The 11,412-nt window shown below is 44.9% G+C and overlaps 1 long non-coding RNA gene across 1 annotated transcript in view; it reads left to right on the forward strand.

The window, feature by feature from the left end:
* LOC146347182 (uncharacterized) overlaps nucleotides 1–2,900 on the forward strand; it is an 82,501-nt gene extending 79,601 nt beyond the window's left edge. Inside the window, exon 5 of the long non-coding RNA XR_014790194.1 lies at nucleotides 2,165–2,900. This is a non-coding gene — a long non-coding RNA (uncharacterized LOC146347182). The remainder of the gene's footprint in view (nucleotides 1–2,164) is intronic.
* The last annotated feature ends 8,512 nt before the right edge of the window (nucleotides 2,901–11,412 follow it).

The raw sequence follows: 11,412 nt of genomic DNA on the forward strand, positions 1-11,412 counted from the left end.
CATGGCTCTCCACAGAGCTGGTACTGTGGTGGCAACAAAGGTAAGGGGGATGTGGAATGGGAGAAGGGAGTGCGCAAGGTAGCAGCAGGGGAGAGGGAAAAGGTGTGAGGTGGCGATGAGGGGAGGGGGAGAGTGGCAAGGTGGGGACATGTATTCTCCTGTTTCAGTCAGAGAGCTTGTGCTGGGGCTGGATGAACCTTAAGTCTGATCCAGCAGCTAGGGCTCTTCTCGTGTTCTTACAATTTCTGGCACGTTCATCCACCATGTTGGTAAAGTCTCTTTTTAAGACAAATGATGCCATATGGGGATTTACCACATAGTTGAGGCCTTCGGTGACTACTGGATTGCCTGCAGGCACACCTACAAATGGATGCAAATGGCAAGTTATCAGGAGTCAGGGCACATATGAAAATCAGGGTAAGGTGCCCCCCCCCCAATTCCTCCCAGTAAAAGTTGTGAGGCAGGGGGTGAAATTTCAGGGGGTGGTGATCACTGGTTTGTGGCTGTTGATCCAGAGTTCCCTGTGCATACAGAGCTCCTTCTGGCAGCTGCAAGCTGGTGACCACCATTCCCCACCCCACCTCAAGCCCATGGGAACAATGCTATGTGATGACTAGGTGCAGAGACTGCCATTTTTGTCCTGGAGCCCCAGGGCCGATCTACACTTATGGGTTTTTTCGGTTCCAGTGAGGTTTCACCGCCCATCTTTCACACTACGCAGTACCCGCCTCAAATTGGAACCGGAATTTCCTGCTTCCGTGCTCCCGCTTTCAATACCCTGATATTCCGGTATTTCCCCTTAATGTGCTCTGATTTTCCGCCTTCGCTACCGTATCCGGTCGTAGTCCCCTCCCCCGCCTGCCCATATACAGCGGTGTTTGTATTTCCCTCCTGTCCAATCACAGCTCTTGACGGCCCCAGATCATCTTCTGGCTAGGGATGTACGAAAGGCACTTATCTGGTCCCGCAGCTTGCTTCGCGGTGGGGGGGAGGCGCTTCGGTTCTCCCCCCGAAGTTCAGGTTGGGGGGGGAGGCGCCCCGCCTCGCCCGGCCGAAATTCAGGCCGGGGAGAAGCGCCCCGTCTCCCCGGCCGCGAAATACAAAAGTGAAAAAAAAAAACCCACACCCGTGATAGGCTACGTAACGGTTAACGTAGCCTATCACAGCTAGATTCCAAAGTCAGCCGTGATAGGCTACGTAAATCGTTACGTAGCCTATTACGGGTGACTTTTGAAAAAAAAAAAAAGCGCGTACGCAAATGGCGGTGCCCATGGGCGCCGCCATTTGCGTTCCTTATTTGGGCACGGGTAGTCTACGTAAAGATTTACGTAGACTACAGCGAAAATAAGGGCAACGCAAATAGCGTTGCCCTTATTTTTGCCATAGTCTACGTAAATCTTTACGTAGACTACCCGTGCCCAAATAAGGAACGCAAATGGCGGTGCCCATGGGCGCCGCCATTTGCGTATGCACTTTTTTTTTGCGTATGCACTTTTTTTTTTCCCCCAAAGTCACCCGTGATAGGCTACATAACGATTTACATAGCCTATCACGGCTGACTTTGGAAATCTAGCCGTGATAGGCTACGTAAATTGTTACGTAGCCTATCACGTGGTTTGTTTGTTTTTTTAACTTTAGTTTGTAATGGCGGTGGCAGCAGCTGGTCGGAAGACCGGCCGCCGCCCCCGCCCCTGACAAACTGCCGATGAACCGCCGTCAAATGTCGCGGGACATTCGAGGGAGGTAAGTCCCATCCCGGGGGGTGGGTGGGGGGGTGGCGGAGAATTTCACTGCCAATTTCGGGGGGCCGAATGCGTTGGCATTTGGCCTCCCCGAGATTCGTGGAGAAATTCTCTGCCATTCCTACTTCTGGCTACTGATTGCATAGCTCCCTTAGCACTCAATGTTTCCTCAGCAACAAGCGAAGGGCTGGATGTGAGCATGCTTGTCTGATCTCATAAGCTAGGTAGGGTTGGCCCCGGTCAGTAGTTAGATGGGCGACCACCTGGGAATCAGGCATTGAGCAGGGGGTTGTTCTATCCTTTCAAATGAGACTAAGTTTTACCACCTTCTATCCCCTGTTTCGACTTTTTTTTTTTTTAATTAGGGCATTATCTTCGAAGAATCGTGGCTTCTCCGTGATGTTTTTTTTTTTTTAATTCAGGCATGATCTTTGAAGAAAGGAAATCTTGCGGAAGCCAGGAAAACATGCGGAAAACAAAAAGCCTCTCCCGCGCCACTGCCACATGGTGAGCGTGGAATCAGCAGAAACAAGAAGAGTTTCTGATCCTCCAATGAGTGCCGCCATCTTTAAGAGCAGGAAAACAGCACAGCGCTCGACTATGAATCGAGCTCACGCATTTGATGAAGCACCGCAATGGGGAAAATGGCTGAGTGTGGGTAATCATGTTTTAATGTGAGAGTGTTTAACCTGACTGGACACCGAATTCGTTGAGATGGTGGGCACAATGTAGATTGGCCCCCAGTCAGAGCAATGCTATGCCCCAACCACACTTTTCAGCTCTCCAGAAAATTGGCCAAAATGTCCCCCTCCTCATTTCATCACCCAGAAATGAGGTGCTGAAATGGAGGGGGCACATTGGCCTCGTCCTATTCAGTCAGGCATACTTCCAAGTAAATATGTCTAGGACTGGAGCTGTAAAATCTTCCCTTAGCCACAAAGCTCTCTGGATGGCATTTGATAGATCACGCACACTCTCAGCCTGTTCCGAAGCTAAAAATGCTGCTTTTTCCTTGGTGAAGGAAGGGTTGGGTACAAGTGGAACAAATAAATAAAGATATTTGGATCCAAAAGAAACTATTAAGCTCTGCAAAGAGAGATGCGCCCTCAGCAAAATGGATAATGAAATAACAAATGCTAATAAAGTCATGCAGAAAGGAAATTAGTTAAGATAGATAATACTCAGTTCAGCTTAAAAAAACAACACACCACACTGTCTGGAAACTTTTGTTTTACTTGAAGGTAATTGAGATATGGCAGGCAGATGCTTCCTGCTTCATCTGTCCCTCAGGTTCCATCTCTCTTTGGCCATCCCCTACATTTTCTCAGAGCCATTTCTTTCCCTTCTCCTGGACTGGCCCAACCATTAGGCAGAGTGTGTCATGAAACATCAGCAAATTTTGTTGGTTATTAATGTATTGTTGTTCTATTTTTACTGCCAGGGAAGGGGAGAGGGGCTTGTGTTGTTTTCTGCCTCTCAAGTGCCAAAATTACTTGCCCAGGCTTGGTTACTACGCACCTTGACTTGGCGTGGTGGTGGTGCCATTTTCTGTTGAGTCTCAGGTAGCAAAATATCTTGGGTCAGCCCTGCCCATCTCCTGTTTATCCATTGACTGCACCCTGGTTCTTCTATCTCCTTCTTTTCTTTTGGCCAGCTGCTTTCTCTGGCCCATTACTCCTTCAACCCTGTTAGACTCTTCCAATAGATCCTATCGAGATATCCCGACAAGTCCCTTACATGGCCTGTACCTCTGACACGTCAGAGCAGCTGAGCAAATGGCAGTGAAAGCAGAATGTTTCACCTTTGGCTCAATACTCTAAAGAACAGTATAGAGAAGGAATGAAGCTAGGAAATGGTACAACAAAGCAGACATACAACATGTTGTCCACTTGCTCGACAAAGCTTGATGAATTTTACTGAATGGGAACATCCAAGCAGAAAAGCAATCCTTCTCAATGTTACTTGAAATGCAGTTGCTTTTAGGGGGCACAAAGTTGGTTTTATTATGGTAGGCTAAAAATAAATCCACCAAATAATGAAGTAATGGCTTTCTGCTATCCAGCCAAAGGGAGCTTATTTCTAGCCAGAATGCAGTGGTGTGGAAATGCAAAAGGAGATCTGTAGTTTAAGGAATGGTTAAAATATTGTAACAGAAAATTGGAATGTATGATGTATGCATCTTTAGAGGCAGCCTCTGCAGGGAGGGTCATCTGCAGGGAGGCAGCCCCTAAAGTCAAAGAAAGTTCTGGAAGCCCGAAGACCTGTGTATTTGGGAGAAGTGGTCTGAAGACAATGGCTTGTATCCTCAGATCTTAAGTTAACTTAAGGAATTTCATGGTCTTCAAAGTGGTTTGAAGGTCACTTCAGTGGGATTTTCCCAGCAATGTCTTATGGAAACCAAAAGAAGAATGCTTGGATTACAATGGAACAGAAGTCCTTTTAAGGTACTATGGGAAGATGTGCAGGATCTCTTAGTGGAATGAAAAATCAAGCTAAATATCATGCACTCTTCATGCACATTCCAAGCTCTGTGGAAAACATTTCTCCATGGTAATATTCTACAACTGAGTTGTATCCAACGTTGCGTGTCCACCAGCAGGAGGGACACAGCTGGATTTCCCTCCCTACTGCAGCCTTATGCCATTCCTCAAATCTGCTCTGGTCCACCTGTGCACAATCCATGGTCTCTGGCCCACGATCTCTGTCTCCGTGGGTTGGTACCCATACATACTGCATACTTTTGGGATACGTGGCTCTGAAGTGCATCATGAAAGGGCCTTTGGCAGCTGCTTAGATGGGGGCTTTGTCAGTGCAGACATCCATGCCAATATGTGGACGTCTGGGAGCAGCAGCATGCCCCGTGCTAGGGATAGGGCCAGCAATATGCACCCTCCTCTGCGCTAAACACATGAAGTACCTTTCATGCAATTAATGTGTCAGATTATATCTATACCTATACATGTCCACATACATATACACACACATGAAGGATTACCTCACAAAAAATTTAAGGGCATAGCTCAGGGGTGTTGAACCTCAGGCTCAATCCAGCCTGCCTGTGGTCCCAATGTGGTCCTTTGGGGCTCTCCAGATGAACACACCCCCTTCCCCTGACCCTATCTCCTTTCCCTCAACTGCTGATGGTTTGGTGGTTTCCTGGATTATTTGACCCTGTCCGCCACTAGAACGCAGCCCCTGGGAACTCCTCCAAAATTGAAGTTGGACCTAGGGTTGAAAAAGGATTGACACCCCTGGCATATGTGATATTTTTCCTGGAGTGCTTTGACCACAGCAATATTGTCCCAAAACAACAATTGCTGTGACCTGGTAATCTATCTTCTTACTCAGCTGCCGCAGAAAAACGTACCTATTCCCCATATCCATTCCTTGCCACCTCTTCCTTCCCTTTTATCTTTTATATTGTTTTCCCTCTTCCTGCTTACCTGATTGAAAACGGAGTCGTCATCCCCAGTGGTGTAGTGGTGGTAGGTCGTGCCGGGGCACTTTTTTTGAAGCCAGCCCCCAGCCGGGTTGCAGTCTGCTAGGGAAGGAAGAGGGAAGGAGTGAGGGCGGCTGCCCCAGGGCTGCTGGCCAGACAAAGGGAATGAGCGAGTGAGAGAGGGAGCCTGAGGGAGCTCTGTAGCCTCCTCTTGCTCCCCTTCTCCTCCTCAGCTCTCAGCTTCTCCGCCCACCCCTGCTCCCTGCCTGCACGCCCGGCGCTGCTCTCGTCTCCTGCAACACTGGCCACCCATTCAGGGCAGCTGCTGCTGGCCACGGCAGCAGCAGGAGAGTGGGCGGGGGGGCTGCCACCACTATTTACATATGGGGCAAGGCAGGTGGCTGGTTTGTGCCAGTTTTTAGGATTTATCACACAATCCTATGCATATTTACGCAGACGTCAGTCCCACTATGTTCAATTGCCAATTGGGCTTTCTCCCAGGTAAGTGTGCGTAGGACTGCAGCCTTAGCTGCCTTCCCAAGATCCCTGTAAACTTAATTCGAAATAAAGACCCACTGGATTGCACTGTTAATTCTTGAACATTAATTTCTACAATAAGCAGAAATGCCAAATGCAACCTGCTCTGTCAGCTACACTTTTTGGTACAAGGTTGGCATGTATCTGGGCAAATAAAACCTGGTGGAGGGAAGGGAAACAGAAAAAAATCAGTTGGGGGAGAGGAGAAAGAAGGGGTGTGTGTGTATGTGTGTGTGTGTGTGTTTCAATCCAGCTGGGTGTGTGGACGTTTCTGTTGCAGGATGGGAGAGATAAAATGAAGGAGCTTAGGGAAGGCTCATGGGTAACGTTGGGGCGCTAAGGGAGTGTGCAAGGGGGCTGTTTACATGGGAAGGGATCTGTCCACGAGCGCTGAGTTGAGAGGGTGAAGCTTCCATAGAGTATCATATTTTGAAAACCTAAAATGTTTGTGTTTGAGCGAGTGGGTGAAAAAGATTAACCCCCCTGCATTTTTTTCTCAGACATCCAATGGAAATACCACTGCCTTACTCTCAGCTGCACTGTTTTTGGATCCCAGTTGAAGGCTGTATATCTTACAAGGTTGTGTAATCTTAGAAGGGGCGTGGCTGTGAGGGGGCGTGGCTGTGAGGGGGCATGGCTGTGACTGTCACGAAGGGGCCCTGCACTTCTGAATTTGCCGCTACACTACTGGTCATCCCCCTGCCCACTCAGGAATTCCCATAGAGGCCCAAGATCGGAACAACAAGGATTTAATGTAATTATCAGAAATCTAATAAACCCCAGAGAGTGACATACCTATTTTTTAAAATGTTCTATATTATTGTCATTTATTATTATTATTTTATTTATTTATTTATCAATTTATTTATTTACAACATTTGTATTCCACTCCCTATCTAAAACAGATTGTGGAGTGGTGAACATAAGAGGTAGAATAGTAAAAAAAGATAAAAGATTAAAACACCATATTTTATTATTAAAAACAGAATGCCAATAAGAACTGTGGCTGGTCATTTAAGGAATGCTTCTTGGAACAGAACTGTTTTCATGAGGTGCCGGAAAGAGTTATTTTCCTTCATTTCTATGTTTAAGTATTACTATTGTTATAGATAGCATGAAAAACCTTAATTACTGTGTTTTTTTAAAGCTACTGTTTTCCAGTCTAAGAAAGTCTGTGCTGATTGAGGGAGCCCTAAACTCCTAACTGTACTGGTTAAGAGTGGTTTAAATTTGAGGCAAATATGTTATTGTTCTGTTCTGTTTTCCATTGCAGCTCTCGAATAAATCAGAACAGAAGGATTTCTAGCTTGTTTCAACTTGGATGTGATAGGCACAAGGGTTTCGGAATTCTTCTTCTATGCTTCGTAGAGAGACAGATCTCAACGCTATAAGTATTAATTATGCATTCTAGATTTTTTTCTATTACTATGTGCTAACCACAGCCAACAGCAAAATAAAATACGAGTGAAAAACAGAAACAAGTGTCCTGAATAATTATGCTCCACAGACTTATTTTCTATGGAATATTAAAGTGAACACAGAACCTGGCTGGATCAGTTGCTTCAGAAACAAAACAGCCCGCAAGCTACAGTAGTAATCAATTAGTCTGCCTGTGTGAACCTTCATCTTCAGTATTTTAATTTTGTATTCATTGGATTAGATGTGCAATATTCTCATAGGGGTACACAATTATAACTCTTGTATTTACAAAAATGTAACTCCCCAGTCAACTGATATTCTTCTGGAGCCTTTTTGAAATCTATGCAGCTTCCTTTTGTTTAGTTTTTGTGCAGATCACAGCATCATAGATTTGGAAGACACCTCAACAGGCATCTTGTCAAAGCCTCAGCTGATACAGGAAATCAACTGTCACAGCACCCCTGATGGGTGGCTGTCCAGCCTCTGCTTCAAAACTTCTCAAAAAGGAGAAGTTTTCCCATTCCAGTGTTGAACAGCTCATATTAGTTCTTCCTAATGTTTAGTCAAAACCCCATGTCTTGTAATTTGAACCCACTGGTTTGTGTCTCACCCTCTGGAGAACAGAAAATAAAATTTCTTTAGTCGTCTTGGTGACAGTCTTCCAAATCTTTGAACATAGCTATCAAATCACCACTTAGGGCGCAATCGTATGGCTGATAGACAGCAGCTAGATGGCCGTAAGATTGTTCAGTTTCCGGATACCAACCTTGGAGCCACCGTTCTGTGGTCAGTTCCTGGAGAACTGCTTCCCCGCCCCCTCGTAGGCAGTGTGGATCGTCCCCAGCAATGTGCTTGCAAGAACAGCATGGAGCAGGGGGAAAGGGGGTGTTTCTGGGGGCAGGGAGGGATGGAGATGACAGAAGCAGCATCACAACACTTCTTATGTGCCATGCAGCCTCCCCCCACCCTGCCCCAAACTGCTCCAGCAAGACAGCCGAAATTGGCCATCTAGCCGGTAATGCAGGGTGGCCAGAGCGTGGAGGACAAGATCCCCTCTGAGCTTCACCCACCCTGCATTGGATAGGTGGTCACCTCTGAGTTCGGAGGTGGCCGACTATCCACACAGGATTGCTCCCTCCATTGTGAACCATCCAGAGAGCTTCAGCTATTGGGCAATATAGAAATATAATAAATAAATAAATTGTCTCTTTTCCAGGCTAAACATACCTAACTCCTTCAACTTTCCTCATATAACTTATTTTCTAGGTCGCTTACCATTCAACACATCCCACCACTATAATATTAATGTCATTAATTAACATCTGTTAACCCACCTGTTACCTGCATTCCTGAATCAAAACGTCCTGGCAAGAAACACATACAGCAAGAAGAAAACATTTAACATACCATGTGCCATCCTACCTCCTCCAGCTATCAGCATTGGGGTGTTAAGATGGCACCATTAGTCTAGCTCCAACTCATAGCTTTAAAAGAAAGTGTAGCAACCCATCCAACTAGCTTTTCAACAACTCACAATGGGCAGTTTCATAATACTCGAGAGAGCATTCTAAGTTCATAAGACCAGCTATTTGGGGAGATAGTGGACATGTAAGGAGAAGATGAGATCGGGATAAGAATACGAATGCTGTAATTACTGATTGCTTTAGTATCCAGGCTAGAGTGGGCAAAATAATGATCAAATAAGATGCGGGCTCAAGTTGTTTTCATTTTATTTTCATTAACTAGGCAGGAGATATTCCCTGTCCAGAATGACTCCTGGACTAGAAAATGTAGAGGCATTCTGCAGCTGAACAGATGCTTGCTAAGGGCTAACTCTTCTTTGAATGAACAAAATTAAGTGATAAAACAGTGTCCTCAGAATAATACGTTTAATCACATTCTGCTACACCTTGTATAACTACAGTTCCCTGTACTAATGTAGGCTAATAGGGGTAGAGATGCTTTTGCAGAATGCCTAGTAACATTCTAATTCAGCAACACTCTGACAATGTAGGATGAAAGCCTGGTAGAACCTTTTATTCAATTATGTGCATAGAGCTGGCGCATACATAAAGTGTTTAAGAACATTTTCTGACCCGGAACAAAGTCCCTGCTGGACTGGTTCAAATCTCTTAGGGTAGATTCAGTCAGGCCACCTCCCCTTAGTCCCAGTCTGCTTAATATAGGAGTTATGATCACAACATTGGTCTACCTAACACATTGGCTATAGTAATTTTTGAGATAGTATATATATATGTGAAGCACTGCAAGGGTTGAAGGAAAGCAATAAGTGTTTCACTTTAGTCATAAACTCACTACAGGGTGCCTTATTCTTTCAGTCTCCCATCTGTAATGTGAGGATAATACTGCTGACCTACTTTTCGGGGCTGATAAGCCTTATTGAGATAAGGAACATGAGGCACTTTGAATGCTTGAAATGTGCTATAAAAGTGCTCTGTATTTGCTGGTGCATTATTATTTTTAGCTGATGCATCATCATCGTCGTCGTCGTCATCATGTCTATGCTTTTTAAAATGATGAAACCTTACATAAAGGTTCAGTCAAGCCAGGTGTTGAGACAGAAATTTAGAATAAAATAATAATTATTATTTCCATGAATATTTTGGCTGCCCAGACTTGTAGCCATATTGCAGTTGATGCCATCATTTACGTATATGTATATGTTTAAGAAATGTGTGTTTATATAGGAAATACATGAATATTAGGTTTCTTGGGTTGATCTAGCCAGCATTAGCTTCCCATCGCACTAGTGGTTGTTCCTGCTAGAGCAACACATTTAGCGCTGGCAAATTACTAGCATTGGTCAAAAAAATCAGCATTCAAAATTGCGTGGAGAGCCTCCACTGATGCAGGATTGCCAGCTTTGGATACTGCTTTTGTTATTCATAATGTCTTTAGAGTGGGACATTAGTTGACCCTTCCATTCTGCCTGTGCCAAGCTTCAGCCTCACCCATTTCTGAACTATATAATACCTTTGTAGATCAGCATAGAAATGCACCTACTTACAGTGTCCCTAGTGTGGGGTTCCTAGGGTTAATTATACAACATTGTTGAGCCAACACATCCCAATGTTTTGTAGAATCAAGGGAGCAATATTGGTCACACATTACGATGGGATGGATGTTACTGCATCCCATCTGGACATTTATTTCTTGGTACAGTGAACCATAAGGAGGTGCAGGGAATGCGGATCAAATATACAGATGATACAAAATTGGGCAGGACAGCTGATACCCTGGAAGACAGAAACAGAATTCAAAGTGATCTTGACAGACTGGAGGTCTGGGCAGAAAATAACAGAATGAAATTTAATAGGGATAAATGCCGAGTTCTGCACCTAGGAAAAAGAAACCAAATGCACAGTTACAAGATGGGGGATACGTGGCTCAACAACACTACAAGCAAGAAGGATCTTGGAATTGTTGTTGATCACAAGCTGAATATGAGCCAACAATGCGATGTGGCTGCAAAAAAGGCAAATGCTATTTTGGACAGCATTAATAGAAGCATAGCTTCCAAATCCCAGGAAGTACTAGTTCCCCTCTACTTAGCACTGGTTAGGCCTCATCTTGATTACTGTGTCCAGTTCTGTGTCCAGTCCAGTCCTTCAAGAAGGATTCAGACAAGCTGGAGATGGTTCAGAGGAGGGCAACAAAGATGATCAGGGGACTGGAAACAAAGCCCTATGAACAGAGACTGAAAGAACTGGGCATGTTTAGCCTTGAGAAGAGAAGACTGAGGGGAGATATGATAGCACTCTTCAAGTACTTGAAAGGTTGTCACAGACAGGAAGGCCAGGATCTCTTCTCGATCATCCCAGAATGCAGGACACGGAATAATGGGCTCAAGTTACAGGAAGCCAGATTCTGGCTGAACATCAGGAGAAACTTTCTGACTGTTAGAGCAATGCGACAATGGAACCAATCACCTAGGGAGGTAGTGGGCTCTCCCACACTGGAGGCATTCAAGACGAGGCTGAGATGAGAAGCCATCTGTCAGGGATGCTCTGACTTGGATTCCTTCATCGAGCAAGGTGTTGGACTCGATGGTCTTGTAGGCCCCTTCCAACCCTACAATTCTATGATTCTATGATAATAAAAATTTTAAAGTACCAGTTCTAACTTATCTAGAATATTTTTGGGAACTAACATTTGTCAGCTAAAGTACAACACCTCAGAAAAGAAATTTTCTACCACTTCAAGAGAACAGGTATTGGAAGGATACAGAATATGCATCAAACTGATATAAATGGA

Source organism: Heloderma suspectum, chromosome 4 (assembly GCF_057233095.1).
Source record: "Heloderma suspectum isolate Gila_16-S chromosome 4, 16-S_ref, whole genome shotgun sequence".
NCBI lineage: Eukaryota > Metazoa > Chordata > Lepidosauria > Squamata > Helodermatidae > Heloderma > Heloderma suspectum.